The sequence below is a fragment of the Rhipicephalus microplus genome, chromosome 5, assembly GCF_043290135.1.
Source record: "Rhipicephalus microplus isolate Deutch F79 chromosome 5, USDA_Rmic, whole genome shotgun sequence".
NCBI classification, from domain to species: domain Eukaryota; kingdom Metazoa; phylum Arthropoda; class Arachnida; order Ixodida; family Ixodidae; genus Rhipicephalus; species Rhipicephalus microplus.
Window position 1 is genome coordinate 138,225,096 of NC_134704.1, and position 22,181 is coordinate 138,247,276.

A 22,181-nucleotide genomic window follows, 5' to 3' on the forward strand; every position below is an offset into this window, starting at 1 on the left:
ACACTGGCGAAAGGCGTCGATGACATGCGCGCCACTTCTCCTAAGGTACAGGTAGTTATATGCACGATACCGGAGGTACCGGTGCGTGATAGCAACCTGCAAAGAGCGGTGGTCAACGCAAACCAAGAGATATGGCGGATGAGTCGAGAGAAAGGCTTTGAGGTGGTGGAAATAAACAGAGAGGTGCATAGGTGGGGGGGTTTTCAACGAGACAGAATTCACTTCGATGGGCGGCTAGGTCATGAGGTGCGTTGGCGACTTGCAGGACGCGCAGTAGCTTTTTTGGGGGGCAAACGAGCCCTTCGGGGTGCAGGATAGCTAGTAACGAGGAAAACAACCAGGGAGACTTTTCGACAGGTGGTATGGACAGATACGATTTCAAAGTGGCACCAATATCTAAGATAGGTAGAGTCCGGGGCATAAATAGACGTAGCCACGAGCGCCGAGCCAATTCAGACATAGGATATATTAACATGCAGGGTGGTAGGAACAGGCTGAAGTGGGGAGAGATAGAAGAACAGCTAAGTGAAGAGAGGCCGATGGTATACGGTTTTGTAGAAACACATCTCAGGGACATGGAACAACCTCCGAACAATCCGGACTACGCGTGGGAATATTGTAATAGAACAGAAGGCAGCAGAAAGGGGGGTGGTATTGGGGCATTCATTCATAAAAGTACAGACTGGCAAAGGGTCAAGCAGGAGTGCAAGGAACATTTATGGCTAAAAGGGAAAGTGGCAGGTCAAATGACACTCCTTGGTTTCGTGTACTTGTGGACGGGAGCAAAGGCCAGAGAGGAAAACCAGGCAATGGTAGAGTGTATATCAAAGGACATTCAGGAGTTAGGAAGAGAGTGCGAGATAATTATACTAGGAGACATGAATGCGCACATAGAAGATATAGATGGGTATACCGACCCGACAGGCAAAATGATCATGGATATGTGTGAAAGGCTTGATTTGATCATTTGCAACAGTACCGAGAAGTGTGAAGGGCAAATAACATGGGAGGTAGGAAGGCTTCAGTCGACGATAGATTATGCACTGATGTCACATAGGATGTATGATAAGCTCAGGGGAATTTACATAGATGAAGGTGGCTCCAGAAGTCTGGGTAGCGATCACAAACGTATCAAGCTAAGTTTTGGAAGAGCAGTGAAAGTGGGAAGGAGACAAGATGAGCAACTACAGGAAAATTTTTATCCAGAAAGGCAAATTGAAATAGCCACTAAACAAATTGAGAAAGTAATCAAGGAGGATAATAAGACAGTGTGGACATACACGAATCTAATTACACTCTTTGAGCTAGAGCTTGCTAAGACGCGTGACAAATCACCCCGGAAAAGAAGACACAAACCCAAAAGTTGGTGGGATGAGGAAGTTAAGAGAGCCATAGCAAAACGTCAGGAAGCTTCTAGGGAACACAGACATGCTAAGCAGCGGGGTGAACCGACAGATGTTGTTGAAAGAAAATGGGCAACCTTTCTAAGCTGTAGAAGGGATGCATCCCTTCTTATCAATGAAAAGATTAGAAGGAAGGGAGCTCAGTGGCTGGCAGAAGTACATAAAAAAGATAGAAAGGCAGCTGCGAAATTTTGGAACCATCTAAACTCCCTAAGAAATGAGACGAGCCTAGAGCAGAGTTTTATAACTACAGCCCAAGGTGCTAGGCTAGAAGGGGACGAAGCTATTGAATATATAAGAACATGGGTGACAGAAAAATTTCAACAAAAAAGTACTTTATGCACCACAATAGACAAGGACGAATCAAGTGGTGCAATGGCTCCATTTTCACAACAAGAGTGGGAAAGGGCTGAGAAAAGGGTTCCTGGTAGTACATCAACAGGCCCAGATGGCATTCCAATTAGGCTGATAAAGACATTAGGTCCGAAGTCTAAGCAGGCTTTGAGAGAGGCAGTGAGCAAAATAATAATCGATGGTGATGTTCCCAATGGATGGAAACTTAGCAGGATGAGCATGATCTATAAAGGAAAGGGGGACAAAGCTGACATAAACAACTACCGTCCTATAACAGTGACATCAGTGGTCTACAGGCTGGCGATGCAAATTATAAAGGAAAGATTGCAGGCGTGGATAGAGGATGAGGGGGTGCTGGGGGAACTGCAGATTGGGTTTCGGAAACACAGGAGGTTGGAAGACAATCTGTTCTCACTGACGCAGTGCATCGAAATAGCAGAAAAGGAACACAGGCCCCTGTGGCTACCATTTTTTGATATCAAGGGAGCGTACGATGGCGTGGTTCAAGAGGAATTGTGGGGAATACTGGACACACTAGGCGTGGAACATGTAGTCACTAATCTTTTAAAGGGTATCTATAAAGGTAACAAGGTAGTTATAAAGTGGGAAAAACAGGTATCCAAGCCTGCAGAGGTAAAACGAGGGCTTAGGCAGGGGTGCCCCCTGTCACCCTTATTATTCATGATGTACCTACAAGGATTAGAGGCAAAATTAGAGGGAAGTGGACTGGGCTTCAACCTCTCTTTAGTCAAACAAGGAAAACTTATTGATCAGGCACTACCAGCATTAATGTACGCAGATGATATAGTGCTAATGGCCAACAACAAGGAAGATTTGCAGAGAGTGATGGACATCTGCGGTAATGAGGGAGATAGGTTAGATTTTAGATTCAGTAAGGAAAAATCAGCAGTCATGATTTTCAATGACAACGAAGGTAGTGAGCTTAGAATACAGGAGGTCACGCTAGAGATAACAGATAAATACAAATATCTGGGCGTATGGATAAGCTATGGGACCGAGTATCTGAGGGAACACGAAATATACGTGACGACTAAAAATAACAGGAATGCAGCAGTCATGAAAAATAGGGCACTGTGGAATTACAATAGGTATGACGTTGTGAGAGGAATATGGAAAGGGGTCATGGTTCCTGGGCTGACGTTCGGCAATGCGGTCTTGTGCATGAGATCAGAAGTTCAAGCAAGATTAGAAATTAAGCAACGTGGAATAGGTAGGCTTGCTTTAGGAGCTCACGGGAATACACCAAATCAGGGAGTACAAGGTGATACGGGATGGACATCATTTGAGGGCAGAGAAGCTAGCAGCAAGATAAAGTTTGAGAAACGATTGAGAGAAATGGGGGAAGAGCGTTGGGCTAGGAAGGTTTTCAGCTACTTGTACATGAAGAATGTCGATACCAAATGGAGGAAGCGAACCAGGAAGTTGACTGGTAAATACTTAGAAAACAGCAGGTGGCCAAACCAAAAAGAACTATCGGTTAAGAAGAAAGTGAAAGAAACGGAGACTGGCATGTGGAGAATCGGCATGATTAAGAAGTCCGCACTAGAGATCTATCGAACTTTTAAGCAGGAAATTGCCAAGGAAAGGATCTATGATAATACTCGGGGTAGTTCTCTACTGTTTGAGGCCAGGACGGGAGTACTGCGAACCAAGACATATCGAGCCAAATACGAAGGGGTAGACACAGTATGCAGTGCGTGTGGAAAGGAAGAAGAAACTGCCGAAAACTTGATAATGTGCTGTAAAGGGCTTCACCCTATAGTTCAGGATGATGGCGCAGAGTTTTTCAAAGCACTGGGGTTTAGGGACCAGGAGGGCAAAATAAACTTTAGGCGGGTAGACTTAACCAGAAGGAGGTTATCTGATTGGTGGCTAAAGTCAAGACACGAGTGAAAATTAAACTCTTCACTGCAAAGTACAAATCCTCAAACTCACTTTTTAAGGAAAAAAGATAAATATAGTTTTTGGTTCATTAGGTATTACGGCTTGGTGGCGCTAGCCACCGCCCGATCTAAAGGGTACAGCCATATCCATCCATCCATCCATCCATGGCAGTGCTGGCGCCTGACGTGGCAACGCCGGCGTGATGCGACGAAATGAACGCCAGCGAGCACGCCCACCGCGTAACGTCGAAATGTATTGGCACCTTCAGCGTGGCGTGTATTATTCTTCTTATATGACACTCATCTCCTAATATTCATGTTTGCACCAGTCACATACCTTCGTCATCCATTGGCGTCACGCAATACCGAACTCGGCATATGTGAAGTAGCGAAATGGCTGCGAGCGCATTATCAGTGTGGCATGTAGCCATGTTGTTAGATGACACGCATGTCGCGATTATCATGTTCGGATGCGTCGTTTACGCATGTCGTGTGTTCGCGTCGCGTAATACCAAATTTGGTATATGTGACGCTAGCGAAACGGCCACGAGCGTATAATGAGCATGTCATGTAGTCATGTTCTTACATGACATTCATGTCAATACTTTCATGTTAGGGTCTGTCGCTTGTTTTCGAAATGCGCCCCGCCGCGGTGGTCTAGTGGCTAAGGTACTCGGCTGCTGACCCGCAGGTGGCGGGTTCATATCCCGGCTGCGGCGGCTGCATTTCCGATGGAGGCGGAAATGTCAAGGCCCGTGTGCTAAGATTTGGGTGCACGTTAAAGAACCCCAGGTGGTGAAAATTTCCGAATCCCTCCACTACGGCGTCTCTCATAATCATATGGTGGTTTTGGGACGTTAAACCCCACAAATCAATCAATCAATCATTGTTTTCGAAATGATGTCATGCCATATCATACTTTTTTTGCAACATGCCATGTGAACGAAACCACCGTAAGAGCTGTAGGACCATGAAATGTAATCAATCATAACATTCATGATATACATCTCGTAATTTTCAGGTTATGACTAGTCAAATACGTTTTTGATGCAGTCATGTTATTCCATACCAATTTGGTATCGATACCATTATCGGAAGGGCCAGGAAAGCTAAAAGTCGTATGCGGCTAGATAGATAGATGGATAGATAGATAGATAGATAGATAGATAGATAGATAGATACGCTCCAAGTCGCCGAAGTTCGATATGAAATGCTTGTAATTTAAAATTGCTTTCTGCTAATAGCCCCCAATACCTCAACTCTCAATACTGAGCACAAGTCTTGGCTCTGTATCATATTAAAGTGTTAAATGCGAAGCCTTTCTTAGCGAACTTCCGCGACTTTGAACGTATCTATCTATCTATCTATCTATCTATCTATCTATCTATCTATCTATCTATCTATCTATCTATCTATCTATCTATCTATCTATCTATGTCGCTGCTTACGTTTTGGTGCCCTCGTGGTCACCCCCTTAACTTGGCGTGAACCGAATATCACATGGGAGGGTAAGATAGTTTGACGAATATGATGCGCTGTTCAAGACATTAACTATCTCGTCACGTACGTCGTCAAACACTTCCCGCCAGATGGTGGCACATATGTGCCGCTGATAAGCCGGTATGTGGCACATGTTATTGACACTTCGTAGCTACCCAGAAACAACAAGAACACACAAGGGCAATTTTAACGCGCGAGTGTTAAGAAATACCCGACATCGGCAGCGTCACCCTGACGAATTCAAAAAAATAAACGTTAGGGTCCCACCTGAAATCTAACCCACGCATTCTGCGCAGTATTGCAACATTTTACCACATAGCTATGTCAAGTCTCGGAACTACTTTTAGAATAGACGTTAATCTGCGTGAAACGTCACTAGTGGTTTCAGTGCTGCCTACCTAATTCTATAAACATTACATATGTGCTCCTTTGATACAGCCATCACGTCAGATTAACGTCAATTGTGGTTAGTTTCCATGCACTGAAAGTGATTTATGTAGTAGTGTCCAGGGCCAGCTATCCTCGCGAGCATCAGCGCTTCATATCAGCTTCTGGTTTAGCTAATACGCATGTTCCAGTTGGCATTGTTGCGCAAGTGCAAACAACTGGTTATATAAACATCTGCAACTCTTCAACATATGTCTGTGCGTTAAACATTTGTACATATATTTAGCGTCATTTTGTGACGTGTCGCTCAATAAAAAAAATTGTAGCATGGTCACCTTCCCTCCGCATGCTTCGGATATCGTCGATTCTCATGCACGTGGGATCTGCAGACTTCTTTTTCCTTTTATTTGCCAATTTTATATGCGTATACGTAATAACATTTGTAGAGTGTTTGCAACTGAGCTATTGCGACAACTATTTTTACAAAATACTTTCTATGGTATACGTAGCTCTAAATGTTTCATAAGCTATGTAGTTGATTCATATCCTCTTAACATTTTTATTTAGTGTTAATTTTTACGCTTGTTTTACTTTCACAAGAGGATTTTTGTAGTTGTCGCCACCAAAATTAAGCTAGAGGAGGCTAACTGTTGACGTAGTGTTGCCTTTCGAATACCCCGCAAGGTCAACGAAGTTACTCTCTGAATTCCTATTTATTCTATTTTTCTAAAGAAAGGCCGACGGCTGTCAAGATTTCGCAGTGTGAACGTTCGACACTTTGTCGCAATTGGAACACTCACGGCAGTAACCCGCCAAGCTGGTTCATGGCATTCTGTACTTTAGTCAAGCAATTCCCAAGATACCTTCAAGTCAGAGGTGTAGTAACATGTCGTTGGAAGACCTAGAGAGTTACGGAAACAGTTGTTAACAATGATACTGTCAATGCACATCGTCGCACACTTCCCGACATCAACATAAAAACGCACCTGCAATCTTCTATGCCCAGTATGCCACTTTTTCGCACATGCAAAAGAGACTCTGACTCAATTACCAGCTGGAACGGGTCATCCTAACTGCTTTACACAGGCGGTTGTTCTACTCGGCGAATAAGCATGCCTCGCCTTCTCTTGTGCAGTCTGCTTGTCTACCTCAAGTTGTTTTACGAGGCACAGGTTGCAAATTATACGAGACATCCACTGCAACGACTAAGGAAACGGAGCTTGGATACTCTAAAGCAGGTTCGCTAATAGTATTTGTAATTTGCAAAAAAAAGAGAAAAAAGGCAGAGAAAAATAACGTTAGACGCTTTTCACTTCATGGAATGAACAGAGAGTGTAAAGAAAAAGTCATTACTGACAAGGCAGAAAAATGTAGTCAGTTGTTTTTTTATTTACAAGCGTACAATAGCAAAATCGTACAAGCTGCGCCAAAAAAAGTGGTCCGTGCTGCTGTTTCCAAAGCAGTGCAATTTAAATTTTGTTGACATAAATGTATTCTAACGTTTTTGATCTCTCTATTGTTGTAGAGCTCAACTGCGTTTGATTTATTTCTGTATTTTTGAGCGAAGGGGGGGGGGGAATAAATGTTTCAGACGTCACACCAAAGAGATTTGATAGTGTAAAGAAGCAGAACAAAAATATTTCACGTCGAAATTACAACATTTTTTTTCGATCATAGAGACCTATATTTTCTTCCAAAGTGTGTAATCAGGCCTGTCTAAGTGTTATCGGAAGTATTTTTGGGACGACAAGCGTGTGATTTACAAGTGCACTCGGTGAAAGGTTATCGTTTGTTGGTTTTCGCTCTTGTTTTTGGGGCAAACCAAGTGAAAGGTTTCATGTACTAATTGTTCTTATGCTGCTTTTTACTGTTATTTAACATTCAACTTGAATATCTTTTTGTTTCGCTCCGCTTTGCGCGGATTATGCCTATTCTAGTAAGATCCCGCTAATGCTAGCATTTTAGGGGCTCATCTGTGCAATGGTGTCATATATATTCGGTACTTATCGCTTGGCGTAACGCAGGTAAAAGCACATAAGGCGTAGGCAGCTGTAGCTTAGGCCTTGAGGTCTTCTTGTTCTTCGAACGCCTTCGTGATGATGTTGACATGTGACGAATAGCACAGCCAGCCATGGGATATTAAGCCCACACTTGTACTGTACTCGTCTCCAAGAAAGGTTTTACTCCTCTTGTTGCTCGAGTGCCTTAATGATCATATCCAGTGCAGACATTACGACAACGGGTAGGAAAACACGGCAAGACCAACCTTGTATGAAGGTGTGTATAGACAATTCTGTTGAGAAATGGGAAGAAGGGTTTGGTGAGCAAGGTAACTGTCTCTCGAAGCAAGGCAGTGACCTCAACCAGTACGAGCACGTGAAAGGGGAAGAAAGGTGGACAGAGAGACAAAAGTATGCAACAGAAGGGCTTAAAAAAGTCAAGAAGACAGCAAGCGTTCTAGTAATATAGAAAAAAGTATACCGAAAACTGGCATAAACAGTGAGAAAGAAAAAAATGGGAAATTCTGAAAAAGAAAACAAGAGAAGTCGAGGAGGATTGAGAAACACTGAGGCAGCGCCTCCTCTATTTTTCTAGAGAACGCGCTGACTGAATAGAAACTATGAAAGCTGCCCAACACTCCCCTTCTCTTGACGTCATCAGATGAAGCTCTCCCTATATTTTGCTAATGCAGGTTAGCCAGATGAGGTCAGTCGCACAGAACTGTTGTATTTTATATATGTTTCCCAATCGCTCTACTCCTTAAAGTTCCTTTAAACAAGTTACATAAATTTTGAAAGTAATTTAATCCTATGATAATTTCAAACAATATCACAATACATAAAAAGCTTTCTGCTGCTGCATATGAGAAACACTGTGACAGACGCATCGCGAGAGAAGCCATTTCGGGCTACATTCCAATCTAGTGGGAATTAAACACTGTAAAAAGAATGCCTAGTAACAAAAGAGTTCCAAAGTGGGCAGATTTTGCCGTACTTTGTGCTCGAAAGAGTGGAGTAATTTTTGGTGAAGTGACAGTTAACATGAACCTGTTAGTCTTCGAAAAACCTGCGAAGAAGTTTTCTGCAGTGCTCACGGCAGCGAAAGAAAATTTTGCTTTTTTTATTTTGAGCCTATCCATTACTATGCACGAGATCAGGCACGCAAGTAATTGCTGATTGGCTGACGAATTCATCCTTACCTGAGTGACGTTGCTTATTCATAACTTCTTTGCGCAAACACGTACATGGACACAAGGAAAAGAGGCAAACAGCACGGGCGCAAACTCACAACTGGTTTATTTTGAACAACGAACTGTACTTATATCTTCACGTAGCCCACACGCCCCCCCCCCCATCGGTAGATCCAGGAACAAACGAGATAACCTAAAGAAAGCTTATTCAGTGCTACGTCATGATAAGAACCACAAAACAACACAAAAAATTGAAGAGTTCACGCATCTGCAGACGGATTTTAGCACGTGCCTTTCAAAAAGTCAAATTCTTTATCGGACATAGTGACGGAAGCTTGGCCAACACGTTTATCTCCCATGTTTCTAATATGGAATGCTTCAATCAACTTCCTGTTATTTTTCTCTTGTGAGTTGACAGAATCTTTGTGTCTGCAAAAATTAGTACGCATCCACAAGACTTGCAGTGATCCACCAGATATGTTCGTCCTGAACTACGTAATGCCGAGTCATGCTCCCTCAACCGTGTGTTTACACACCTTCCAGTTTGCCCGACATAAGATCTGTACAGCTGAACGGAACCTGGTATACCACTGCTGTTCTGCAAGACCGGTATTGTTGGCTGTGTTTCATCTAGCAGCTGCTCTTACTCTGCGTAGTGCCGGACTTCACCATGTTCCGAAGTCGTGGACACAACTTTTACAGCTTGTTGGGTGCTGTAAAAACAGAGGTTATTCCGTATCTCGCTGCTACGTTCTTCAAGCCATGGGGCAACCTACGAACATATGAGATAACTGCAAGCTTTCTGTTTTCACTTTGTATTTTTCTAGGACTTCTTTCCATACCTTTTGTCACTGGGATGAGTTTTTTGCAAATAGTGTTCAGCAAATGGCTGGTATACACAGCTGCCCTGAGTCTACCTAGCTGGTCCTGAAAGCTGGAAGCAATCTCGTGTACACATGATCGAAACAACGAAGATCTAAAGCATGAGGATGCTATCGCATTTTTTATTACTTTTGAGTAACTAGATGCAAAATTTAGCAGTGGTTTCTTGGCTCCTGGACTATACCGCCAACACACGTGATCTGCCTTGAAGAGCAACTTGATGTCCAGAAACTGTAGAGACTTGTCTTGTACATACTCTATTGTGAACTTCAGCCCACAGGAATTCTCTCTAAACACCTTGAGAACATTGATGACGTTCTGGTTATAGTTATCCTTAGGTACGAGTACAAGATAGTCGTCCAAGTACCGGAAAATGTGTTCCGCAGTCCCTGCTAGACTATCTGACACGTTTCTATCAACGTGACTGAGGAACATGTTATTTAGGATGGGTGCTACAGCCGACCCGATACATACACCAGCCTTCTGCACATATATGTCCTTGCCAACACTAACAACAGTGGACTGTAAATATTCAAATTTTTGTAATGGCCACCCACAGAGGTTCCGGGTACAAAACAAATAATAAAGGTGAAAGTGGGCATCCTTGCCTCACAGATGAACATGCTATAATTCTTCTAGTTAACTCGCGGTTCACAATCAACTTGGTTGAACAATTGTCATAAGCCTGAACACCCTTCAGTATCACAGAGCCAACGCCAACATGTTCTAACAATTTAAACAAAATGCTATGACAAACTATATCAAAAGCCTTCGCTAGATCGATTTGCAACATTGCAACTCTTCTGAAGTCAGCGTCACTGCACTCCAATATGCTTCTTGCTACATGTATGTTCGTAAAAATTGATCTTCCTCTTATTCCACAGGTTTGATGTGGGTCAACCAGTGTACATATGACTGTTTGCAACCGCATCGCCAGAATTTTCAGTAGTATTTGTAGTCCACATTCATCAATGTTATTGGCCTATAGCCAGACACACATTTCTGTTTAACATGGCCTTTGCTTTTCGGGATCTGAACAGTGTGTGCTTTCTTGAATCATGGTGTAAGGCTACCCTTGTTGAAAGATTCAGCAGAAATATTTTGTAGAACAGTGGCTAATTCTGCCTTGAAAGTCTTGTAGAATACTGCCATTATCCCATCCGGGCCAGGAAATTTCTTCTTTGCAATCGGTCTATAACTATTTCTATCTCTCCCGCAGTTATATCAACCGGTAAACTTCCTGTATCTTGGTGAGCTAGCGTTGGCAGAAGGCTTATAAAATCTTTTTCAAAAGTGGTTTCCTTAGGATTACGATTGGAAAATAATTCGCGATAATATTCCGTAAATTCAGTTTTAATATCTTCTGGTTTAGTCGTTAACTGACCATTATATTCAATTTTTGTAATGTCTTTAGCACGCGCATATTTTTTCTCCGTACTAAGAAATCGCTGATTAGGCAATTAATCAGCAAGTAACTTGTCTGCTCGAGCCCTTACAACTGCACCTTAGAATTTGGTGACGCCGATGACCTCGAGTTTGTTTTTATTATTTCTAATAACTTCGTTCGTAAAATTCAGCGTTATCTGTTTCTGTCTTGCTGTATTCCCTAAGTAACTTCTTTATACTATTCTCCTCCACTCGTTCCTTGTACCGTATTTCTGCAGCCCTATCTATGGCGCACCTTTTCACAGTAGATTTAAAGGATTCCCCATTTTCCGACCAGTTACTAATGCAAGGGTGTTAAGATTGTGTAATTATTTTTTGGTACAACTAAATGCTTATCGTCACTAAGTAGTTTGGAATTTAACTTCCAGAGGTACCATGTGAATGCACGTTTAGGAGCTTCTTTTTGGCATAATAAAAACATAACAAGTGGGGGATCACTGATTGAGACTTGTTCAACACCATATTCATCACAAAAGTTTTCAAGCTCTATTACTACGTAAGCTTTGTCCAGTCTTGCGGGGCTAGATCCCGGGAAAACAGGTATAATGACGCTGCAATCCACCTTTAGCAAAGAAGGCGATGTCCTGAAAGGAATAGTTGTCAATACTCGATTTTAGGTATTTAGAACTGTCTTTTGTATCTAAGCAGCTAGATCTATCATCTGCGCTAAACACACAGTTAAAATCACCAAGAACAACCAGTAGCCTATTAGTTTTAAAATAAGGACACAATTCTTGGAAAAAAGATAAGTGATCACTTGGGTCTGTTGGTGCGTAAACACAAATTATTCTGAATTTCGCCTCTTCATAGGTAAAATCGCAAAGAACAAATTTTCCATATAAAGAGGTAACCACTGTTTCTTCAACAATGCGTTAACATTTCTTAATAAATATTGCACACCCTGCAGAGGTACCTATTGCATGGCTAACACACAGGTCATAACGCATGCTTAAATGCGCAACCTTATGTTTGGTTTCGCTCTCGCTTTCAACCTTTGTCTCTTTGAGAGCAACTATGGCCAAGTCTTTTTCTTCAATGAGACGCCTAACGTGACACAGTTTATGCCTTGCAGACAATCCACGCACGTTAAGCGTGCCTACGCGAATCGGTGCATCAGACGCATCAGTTTCAACAAGTGTGAATAGACTTACATGGTTGGCTCAACACCACCAGTGCGCGTCCAGGCTCAAGGCCAGAACGCTCACTTTCTGCGCTGTTCGCCACGCGCGGGCTACGAGGACGCCGATCGAGACATTGCAGATGTATTGCCCTTTAGACTACCGGCCTTGGGCGACGCACGCTCGCAGCATTGCTGCTTGCAGTCGGGTGCCTTCTCGCTTGGCAAGGTAGCGTCCGTCCTCAGGCGCTTTGTCAGCGCTGCGCTATCCTTCGACAGGTCACAGCCGCAGCGGTCTTCGCACTCCTCTTGCTCCACTGCGTTCTGGTCTTCAATCGTCTCCTCGTCGTTGACCTCAGGCTCTGTAAGCGAACTTTCAGAGCACTCAAGTTGTCCGCTTGGTCCACGTTGCGAAGAACAGTCTTCCGCCATTGGTGCCACTGCCTCAGCCTCGTCGGCGTACATAATGTTCTCGTGGCTGTTGCCTACAGTAGGAGACGTGCCAATAACGCTGGCATACATTCTAGCACAGTCCTCTCTGACGTTCCAAAAAGCACGACACTCCGTGCAGCACGGCGTCTGACAATCACGTCTGATATGCCCACGCCTTCGGCACCTCAGGCAAACTGGCGCTCGTCCAGGCACAACGACAAGTACAGAACTGTTGTAGAGCTGGAACAGATGTGGTAGTTTCTATACTGACATGCCTTCGTTGAGCACCATCCGTGCAACTCGTGTTGTCGATTCTGCGAACTCAAATCCGGGAACACGCTTTTCACTTCACCAAACTCACGCAGAGCCTTTCGCAGAGCCACTCCTGGGATGTGGGAAGGCACCCAGTGAATCTTCAGCGTAATTTCCTGCTTACAAGGCTCAATAATTGCACAATATCCACCTTTCACAAGTAAGCCTTCTTTGACAACCACTGTGTCCTTTGCCTGTCGCGTACGAAACTTGACAAGCCAGACATGGCTCATCTGGAACGCACCTATACCACTGACAACCATGAGCACGCCGGCTTCTTCAAGAGGTTCCCGGAAATCTTCGATTCGTTAGGGCCTCTTCAAAGGGTCTCCATGGAGAAAAACACAAAGTTCCATTCCTTCACCAATCGGCAAAGTTGCAGTAAAAAGCGAAAGCCCGGTGAGGGGAGGATGGACCTTCATCCCGGCCAGCATCGGCCGTTTGTTCACCTTGCAAGGAGCGAGCCATCCCGCGTCTGGTCTAGTCGAGCACCAGATGTGGAATCAGGACTGCGCCACGCCAGAACATACATATGTGGTTGTAGAATGACTGACTATTTATCCAAAGAGCGCGCCGTTCAACTTCGTGTTTACAAGTCGCACAGTCAAGACTGACATGATATTCTTTTCCAAATAACAAGTGCGTCTTCATTCGACAGTGACGAACGGCTTCCGGGCACCAAATGACGTGCGGATATTAGCAAGAGCACAAAGTTTTTTCCAGTATCTACATCTTAACTCTGAAAAATCTCAAATTTACTGAAAGAGCAGACACATATTGTCAGCTGTTGCTGCCGATAGCTTTTTTCTCTTTGATAGTCGGTTCTAGCACTTGCTACTGGTCTGCAAGTACGGATGATGTAAATGTCTTGTTTGGCAGGTATCCATTCCCGCGAGTGAATGTTGAGTTGTTGTTTTTTTTTTTGCGCAAGCTACGATGTAGCAGTACACATCCAGCGTGCCAGATTACTAATTTGCAGTTATTTCGATACCTGCAACTCAGAAACCGCCGAAGAAATGTCTACTATAATCAACTGAAAAAGTATGCCAGTATGCTAGTTCGCTAACGCATACCAAATTAGCAACTCAAAATTGCGTGTTCTTACATACACGTCAGAGAAGTACCGGATTCTGCGCTCGTAACGAGGCTTTCGGTGACAGCCAACGTTGCTGAAAGCACGACACATCGATCGTCACCGCTCCTTGTGCGGGCACCGCACACGTGGATAAAGTGTCGATTTAGGCTGAGGATGCCTAAACTGTACATTACAGTCATTCTTACACTTTATAATTGTGCCTACTTGAAGTAAAAAGCGCCGGCAGCAGGTAGACTGACGTGGCCGGCACGATAGGCCTTGCTGGGACGGGGCACTGGGTAAGGCTGCTTTCGAAGCAGCTGAGTTGCGGTCTTGCAGAGCGGTAATTTTGGCCAGGAAGATACCCTGTGCTAGAACATTGGTGGTGAGTGAGACGTTCACTAGTGGAAGGAAGCTGCGGTTTTTCGTAATCGTCAGAATCATGTGCGGCACAGCAATCCCATGCGTAAGCATCATGACTGGAATCGGGGCCACCATGTAATCACCATCAGATACTGGTGGCGTGGAGGATAAGTCGACATGTGTGACAGAGTTAGGCTGGAGGCACGTGAAATCAATGCAGCAGAGGCTGGTTTGCGGTGGGTTGGTTGGGTCGGAAAAGAGAGGTAAATTGAGATGGAGAGAGCCAGCTGAACTATCTATGAGGGCAGAGTGCGTGGCTAGAAAATTCATACCGAGAATGAGTTCATGAGGGCAATGTTCGATAACAGCGAAACGAATGACAGTGACAGTGCTCCCAATAGACACTCGCGCAGAGCACATGCCAAGAATTACAGCAGTGGCTCTATCGGCGACTCGTACAGCTCGGTTGGGGGTGGGCGTGACAACTCTTTTAAGTCGGAGGCGAAGGTTAGCACACATAATAGACACATGCGTGCCAGTATCTATCAATGCCTTGACACGAACATTGTCGACAGTAATGTCCAAAAGGTTCCGGTCCATCGTTAACGTTAATCGCGAATTTTTTACGAAGGTCATCAACGCAGCTCCACCTCCAGAAGCTGCACGGCCTAGCTTTTTGGTTGGAGGTGCTGCGAATAGGTCGGGGAGGCAGCACGGCGTTGTGGGGGCGAGCGGGACTGATGACGAGCAGGGGACGGTGACCGGTTGTAGCGAGCTCTGATTAGAGGTGCTGCATGAGCGAGAAATGTGGCCGGCGTTGATGAAGAAAGGGATGGGGACGATTGGCGGACAGATGTGGTGTAATACTGCGGTGCATAATGGGATGGTGGAGCCCAGCGGCTGCGGCAGTGACGTGCGAAATGACCAACGCATCGACAGTTAAAACATATGGGCCTGTCATCAAGGATACGCCATTTTGACGAATTGCGTTGTATGTGAGGAGCAGAAGGGAGACGATAAGGAGGCTCAGGAGAGTATACGGCAAGAACCGGATTTAGGCTGACATTCGATAGCTTTTGACGAACGACGGCTTGTATCAAAGAGATCGTGGTCGGGGAAGGCGCAGGCGTCGGTAATGGCGCGGCTACCGGTTGTGCTGCCTCGACCTGACGACGAATGATGCGTGTGAGGTTGCCACATCGAGAGGCCTGGTGGAAGGCGTCGTCACACGAAGAAGTGGCCGCTGTGTTAGGAAGGCGCGCGGTGCTTTGGGCTACGCGGCGGGCTTTAGCTGTTCGAGACGTCGGCATTCTTTAAGGATGGTGTCGATGCTCGAGATGTTGTTAAAAACCAGCAGGTTGAAAGCATCGTCGGCAATGCCTTTCAAGACGTGGTTAACCTTTTCGTCTGCCGACATGCACTGGTGGACCTTGGAACAAAGGGCGAAGACGTCAAGAATGTAGGAGATGTAGGATTCGGTAGACGACTGGGCCCGTGTGGCAAGAGTCTTCTTCGCAGCGAGCTGACGACCAGATAAATCGCCAAACAGGTCACGTATCTTTTCTTTGAAGAGATCTCAGCTTGTTATGTCGGCTTCGTGGCTTTCAAATCATGTTCGGGGAGTGCCGTCCAGGTAGAAAAGCACGTTGGCAAACATTACGGTGGGATCCCAGCGGTGAGCAGCACTGACGCGCTCGCACCAGTGCAGCCAAGTGTCAAGAACGATCGTACCATCAACGGAGAAAGTGCCGGGATCCCAGAGGTGCGGAAGTGTGACGTAGGTGATAGCTTGGACTGATGAGGGTGGCGTAGAGGAAGTACCGTGAGTCGAAGCAGTCGAAAGGTCGTCAATGGTGCGACCGCTGCACGTCTCCATCGAGGTACGGGGGTCGTACACCTCCACCAATAATGTTACGGGTAACTTCTTTGATTATTTAGAACGCACAGAACTCGACGAGCAAGATGGCGCCAGTCCAGCGTAAAACGGAAACTCACTTCGTCCTTCTCTTTCATGCACCCGTGTTTAGCGGCTGTTATGTATCAATATGCACCAGGCCTGTGTTGGTAGTTATATATGTCATAATCGGGTGGTCCTCGGAAATTACAATTGTTGCGACCGTATTAGCACAATTACGTGCCCCGAAGCATCTGTGAAACTTATGGAATTGAACGCTTTGCGGAATCCGCATGTTAGCCTTCTCGGAATTTCAAAGCACTGGTATACTATACCACAAATACCCCACGAAAGCCACTCTGTACAGCTGACGTTTTGCCTAATGTGCCTGACGTTTTATGAGCGAGAAATTACAATGCGTGAGTGACAGAGGTGAGTCGCTTTTTCAAATGTGCGAGATGTCAGCGCTCCACGAACCATTTTTGTCGTTATTGACGCCCAAGAATTGGTTACACCCCGTATACAAAATTCTTGCGTTGCCAATTAAAACGGGATACCAGAACATCTGTTTGCATGTAAAGAGGCCAAGGCGCACCTGTCTGTGGAAATTAAATGGCCTCGAACACAGAAGTACTCCGACAATATTCTCGCTGCTCTTTGAAGCCTCGCACGAACCCGCAGTCACGTCACTGCCGAACACCATATGCGTATGTCATTGGCATATACAGAAACGTTGACTGATCGAGGTGTAACCTGAGCAAGTCAAATGATCGAATTTTCTTGAGGCTGAAAGACGTATACGGCCCCAAAGCAAATTGATATACTGTTGGTGCTTTTATTGGGTTTTGTACCCCTTGCATTCTAACTAACTTTTATCCACGTGAATACATGCACGTTCTGGAGTTTATTACAAAGTTTTCTAAAAAAATTATTGGTTACTCGTTACCAGGCCAGGCAGAGGAGAATTTTGTCAGTTCTCGTTTAAGTGGCTGATTAGCTAGAAGACTATAGCTGCGGGCTCACGAGAGCAAGATATTTTAAGATTCCACTGGCTTAAGAATAAACCTTGAAAGGAACGCGTGCAGGTGGCATCAATAGCGCTCCACCATCTGGAAAATCTGCCTTAAGGCTATTGTTCACACACTAAGCGCACGCTTTTAAAATCACCAGCACCATAAAATACAGGCACCCGTATTTGTCCGGCTAAATTCGTTGGCGTGACAACGTCCTGTGACTAAGTGCCAGTGGGCACGCTGTCTGTCTGTGAATGACATTCTCAGCTTTTAGAATGCGGGACCCGCTGTACTGTCCTTAAAGTCAGGTTACCGAAGGCATCAAAAGAACGTGGTTGTCATCATACGCAATTGATTATTCATATATTTTACGTAGACTAACTTGTTTCCTACTAGTAATCGCCTGATGCAGATTTTAGCTAAGAGCACAGATATTTTTCTGAACAGCTCACAACACTCACGCGACTGCTTCAAGTGAATAGCTTGTGATGGTAATGTTTGTTGCCTTGGACCACAAGGGCCTGGTTTTCGCAAAAAGAGCAAATAAATGGTACATGATAACAAGAAATTGTGTGGTCAAAGACAATAGAAGAAAGCATGCATGGCTGTATAGAGGTAAAAAAACTTAGAATGTATAAATCGCAGCTTAACTTTTATTCAAGAGGTCGTATACTGGAGCTCCCTCATTAAAGTCGAAAGACAGTGAAATCGTGTTTGCCGAGGACTAATTGCACATAATAAAAAGCCGTTTAAATATTTAAATAAAATTTTTATTATTGAAAGAAATAAATGATGTACCTAGAGCCGTGTTTAGTTGATGGTATGAACCTTCTGCGAAGTGCCAAGGCACTTAATTGCCAAGGCCAGTGTTCTATATATCATTATTGGACGTATCTGGAACAGCTCTGATTTTATTACGAAGTTTCAGTACATACTGTACGCTTATTTAAAACATAAACTACTCTATAAACCTTCAAAGGTACCGATGATGGTCCTAAGGTTTTACCTCAATTTATTATGAGGATCTTTACTTGATCAACTTCAGGCGCTGCATTTTTGTGTAGGCCCCTTATGATACCGTGATCAATGATATAACAAATAGAAGGGAAGAAACAGGAGTATTTTGACAATTACTTTTTCTAGGTATGAGGCTTTCTAAACGGCGCCTTCATTCCTGTCTGCACAAAATGTTCCTTCTAACCTAATCAACCTAATTAGGAAAATATTTTTTAAATAACATTTTTTACTACACTCTCACAAGCATAGCATAACGTATCGCAGCCAACTTTAGGACTCATCTTTAACAACTCGTCACGTACAAAAGCATTACTTTTACTAACCATGACACTCAAGTTGTAACAATACAAAAAGCGTCAATAAAAGTAAGCGAACGTGTCAAGCGATTAGTAAACTCTGTAGTTACTAGATTTGTCGCTGATTTATTTAGCGAGATATCAACAGTAATTAAACTTAATATATGTGTGCTAATAGTGCAGCGCTTACAGTTTCCTAGTACCGCATTTTCATATGGCCACTTATTTGGCTTCCTTCGAGACGAAAGGTACGTACAAGGCAATAATAAGGAACGCCATCGTTTCCTCACGTGATACATTGCGAAAGTGAAGCGATCGATCGTCTGCAGCGCCTGGGGGCAAGTATGTACATTTGTGAAAGACTGCTCCAACAATCACCATTCCCGCAAGGATTTTTCGCCGAATCGGTGCCTTCGTCGCTAATGAATGGGTAATCAACGTGCCGGGATCGAAGGTAAGCCGCTGAAGGAGGTGATGACGAGATTCCCATTACACCATCGAATCTCTGATGCAACGCGTTCGAGAGAGGATATTAGGAGGTCACGCAATGAAGCGATCGACCATATTATTGCAATTGACAAACAATATAGCAACACCCAACTTTTAAGCGACAAGTATTGATTCTCTACGTCTATTTTAAAGTGTTCCTCATCATCAAGATGAGTAGTGCTTACTGGTGAAATTGCCGTCGATGGCCTAGTCGTGCCAAAAAAATTCGTTTTGTAAATACAATTGTGTAATTTATGACAATGGTTAGGGATAGCAAAAGGGCCAACACAATGAGGGTGCCGAAAATAGGTATAAGTACGTATAACTCTAGTTAGCTCGCTAAGTTGTAGAATGGGTATTAGAGGCAGAGACCCGTCGCGGTGGTCTAGTGGCTAAGGTACTCGGCTGCTGACCTGCAGGGCGCGGCTTCGAATCCCGGCTGCGGCGGCTGCATATCTGATAGAGGCGTAAATGTTGTAGGCCCGTGTGCTCAGATTTGGGTGCACGTTAAAGAACCCCAGGTGGTCTAAATTTCCGGAGAACTCCACTACAGCGTCTCTCATAATCATATAGTGGTTTTGGGACGTTAATCCTCACATATCAATCAATCATATCAGAGGCATAGTTATAGACTAACACAGTAGCAACGCTGATTAGGCATAACACTGAGAGCAAGTGTATGGAAGCAACAGACTTGCAGCAACAGCCTCTTGAAGACAGAATGTGCGCCCAAGACTTCGAGGTAAATAGCCACAATCCTAAAATTGACGTATAATTGAGCATTCTTTGTGTGTTATAGCAGTAAGAACTATATATATATATATATATATATATATAATGATACGTGTATGGGACTGTCGCCTCGGCACAGCTGAATTGGCACCCAAATGAAGAAGACGACAACGTGGTTGTTGTGGGTTGGACTCTCGAGCTTCTCCCGTTGGCCTGCATGACCGTGTGCTCTTTAAGCCGTTAGCAAGGCCAGCTCTCGATGAATAAATCTTCCCCGCAACATCTTTTGGTGGAGGTTCGGGGTCTTCACACAACCCGGCTTCACACAACTCCGTAGTGGACGCCAGCTTTGTTCAGCCGCGATGCCTGAAACTGGCACTCAGGCCTCGCCATCCGCGCCGGCTCCATCACCTGTGATTCCCCCCCATCTTCTCGACCCTGGCACGTTTTCCGGGACAGACAGCACGGACGTCGAAGAATGGCTCGCATTATTCGAGCGCGTCAGCAAGCACTGCAGGTGGGACAAAACGCTTCTGCTGGCAAATATTCTATTCTACCTACGGGGTATGGCGCGCGCCTGGTATGAGATGCATGAAGAAGAATTAACACCAGCTGGGACACATGCAAGCAAATGCTTCGCGATTTGTTTGGTCGGTCAGTTGCTCGTCAGATGGCAGCCAGACAGGAACTCGCGTCGCGTGTTCAATTATCGGCGGAGTCGTACGTCACGTACATGCAAGACGTACTGGCACTGTGCCGGAAGACTGACAAAAACATATCCGAGGCAGACAAGATCAGCAACGTGTTGAAAGGCATTGCTAGTGATGCTTTCAACAAACTAATATTCAAGAACTTCACCACTGTCGACTCCATCATATCTGAATGCCGGCGATTTGAACAAGCTAAAAGCAGGCGAATCACCCACCACATCGCGAGACTACCAAACACTGCTGCGAATTCGTCTAGCGAGAATTCTGCAGTGCCCCGTTCACTTGCGCCTCCTGCCAATATCGCAAGGATTGTTCGCCAGGAGCTGGAAGCCATGGCACCCGCTTCCTATCAGCCCCCTGCGCAAGACAACTGAACAACAGTCTCGCTTATTCAAGCCGTCGTAAGTCAGGAGTTTGCTAACCTGGGCGTCCAGGTTCCCCAGCCCGCCAGACTTATGCCACAGCCCATCAGCACTCCCGTCCACAACGCTGACCACCACTCTGCTCCACTTGTCGCTGTGGCAGCTTCGACTCCTCGGTTTCCACCACGCTACCGAAATCCATCTGAGTGGCGCACGCACGATCATCGACACATCTGCTTTCTTGCTCTCGAGTTGGGCACATCTCCCGCCATTGCCGCAACAGGTGGTATTTCTGGCCATGCTTTCGTAATGTCAATCGCCGTCAGGACCGTGCACACTATTCGCAACCCGGTTTTCCGGATGACCATATTCTAGACCCTTCAGCTCGCCGTTCACTTCCACGCTCCGAACCGTCCTACGCTGATGTCGTCGCCCAAAGAAACTGGTCTAGCCGCTCGCCGTCACCTCAGGGTCGGCCGTCACGCTCCCCTCAACGCCGCCGCTCTCCGTCACCGGCTTATTCTGGCCATTCCCCGGGAAACTGACGAGTGCAGCTCCTGGAGGTGGCGCTGCGTTGACGACTCGGAACGAAAACCCTCCACCGGCTACAAATTCAAGACGCAATTTACTTCGGGTGTTCGTTGATTGCACGCCGTTACTGCTCTAATTGACACTGGTGCCCAAGTATCCGTTATAAGTTCTACACTTCGATCTCGCCTGAAAAAGGTTCTCACACCAGCTATGTTCTCTACTGTTCGAGAGCCCAACGAAAGCCGAACATGGGTGCTTGGTATGTGCACTGCCCGCGTTACTGTTGCTGGCCACCACACTTCCGTTCTCTTCGCAGTCCTCGATGCTTGCCCACACGACGTCATCCTTGGAATTGACTTCTAAACCGGCCACTCCACCCTCATTGATTGTTCTACCGGTATCTTACGGCTCGAACTGCCTTTGTGCTCCGATTTCAATCCTCCAAGTCATACTCGGCTACGATCCGTGGAGTCTCTACGCCTACCACCCCAGGCTGCTATGTACATTCCTCTGTCGCCCTTCCCATTCATTCTTGATGAGGACTATCTGGTAGCTCCCCTCATTGATTTGACCCTTACGCACCACATCGCACTACCACATACTATAGTGGTTGTTGCTAACAACACGGTGCTACTTCCAGTTCAGAACTTCTCTACGTCGACCCAAGTGCTTCCTCAAGGCATCACTTTAGCCGATCTTTCCATCCTTGATGAATGTTCGATTTGTTCTTTTACCTGACAATAAGACCATGGTGAAACCTGTCATCACGTCG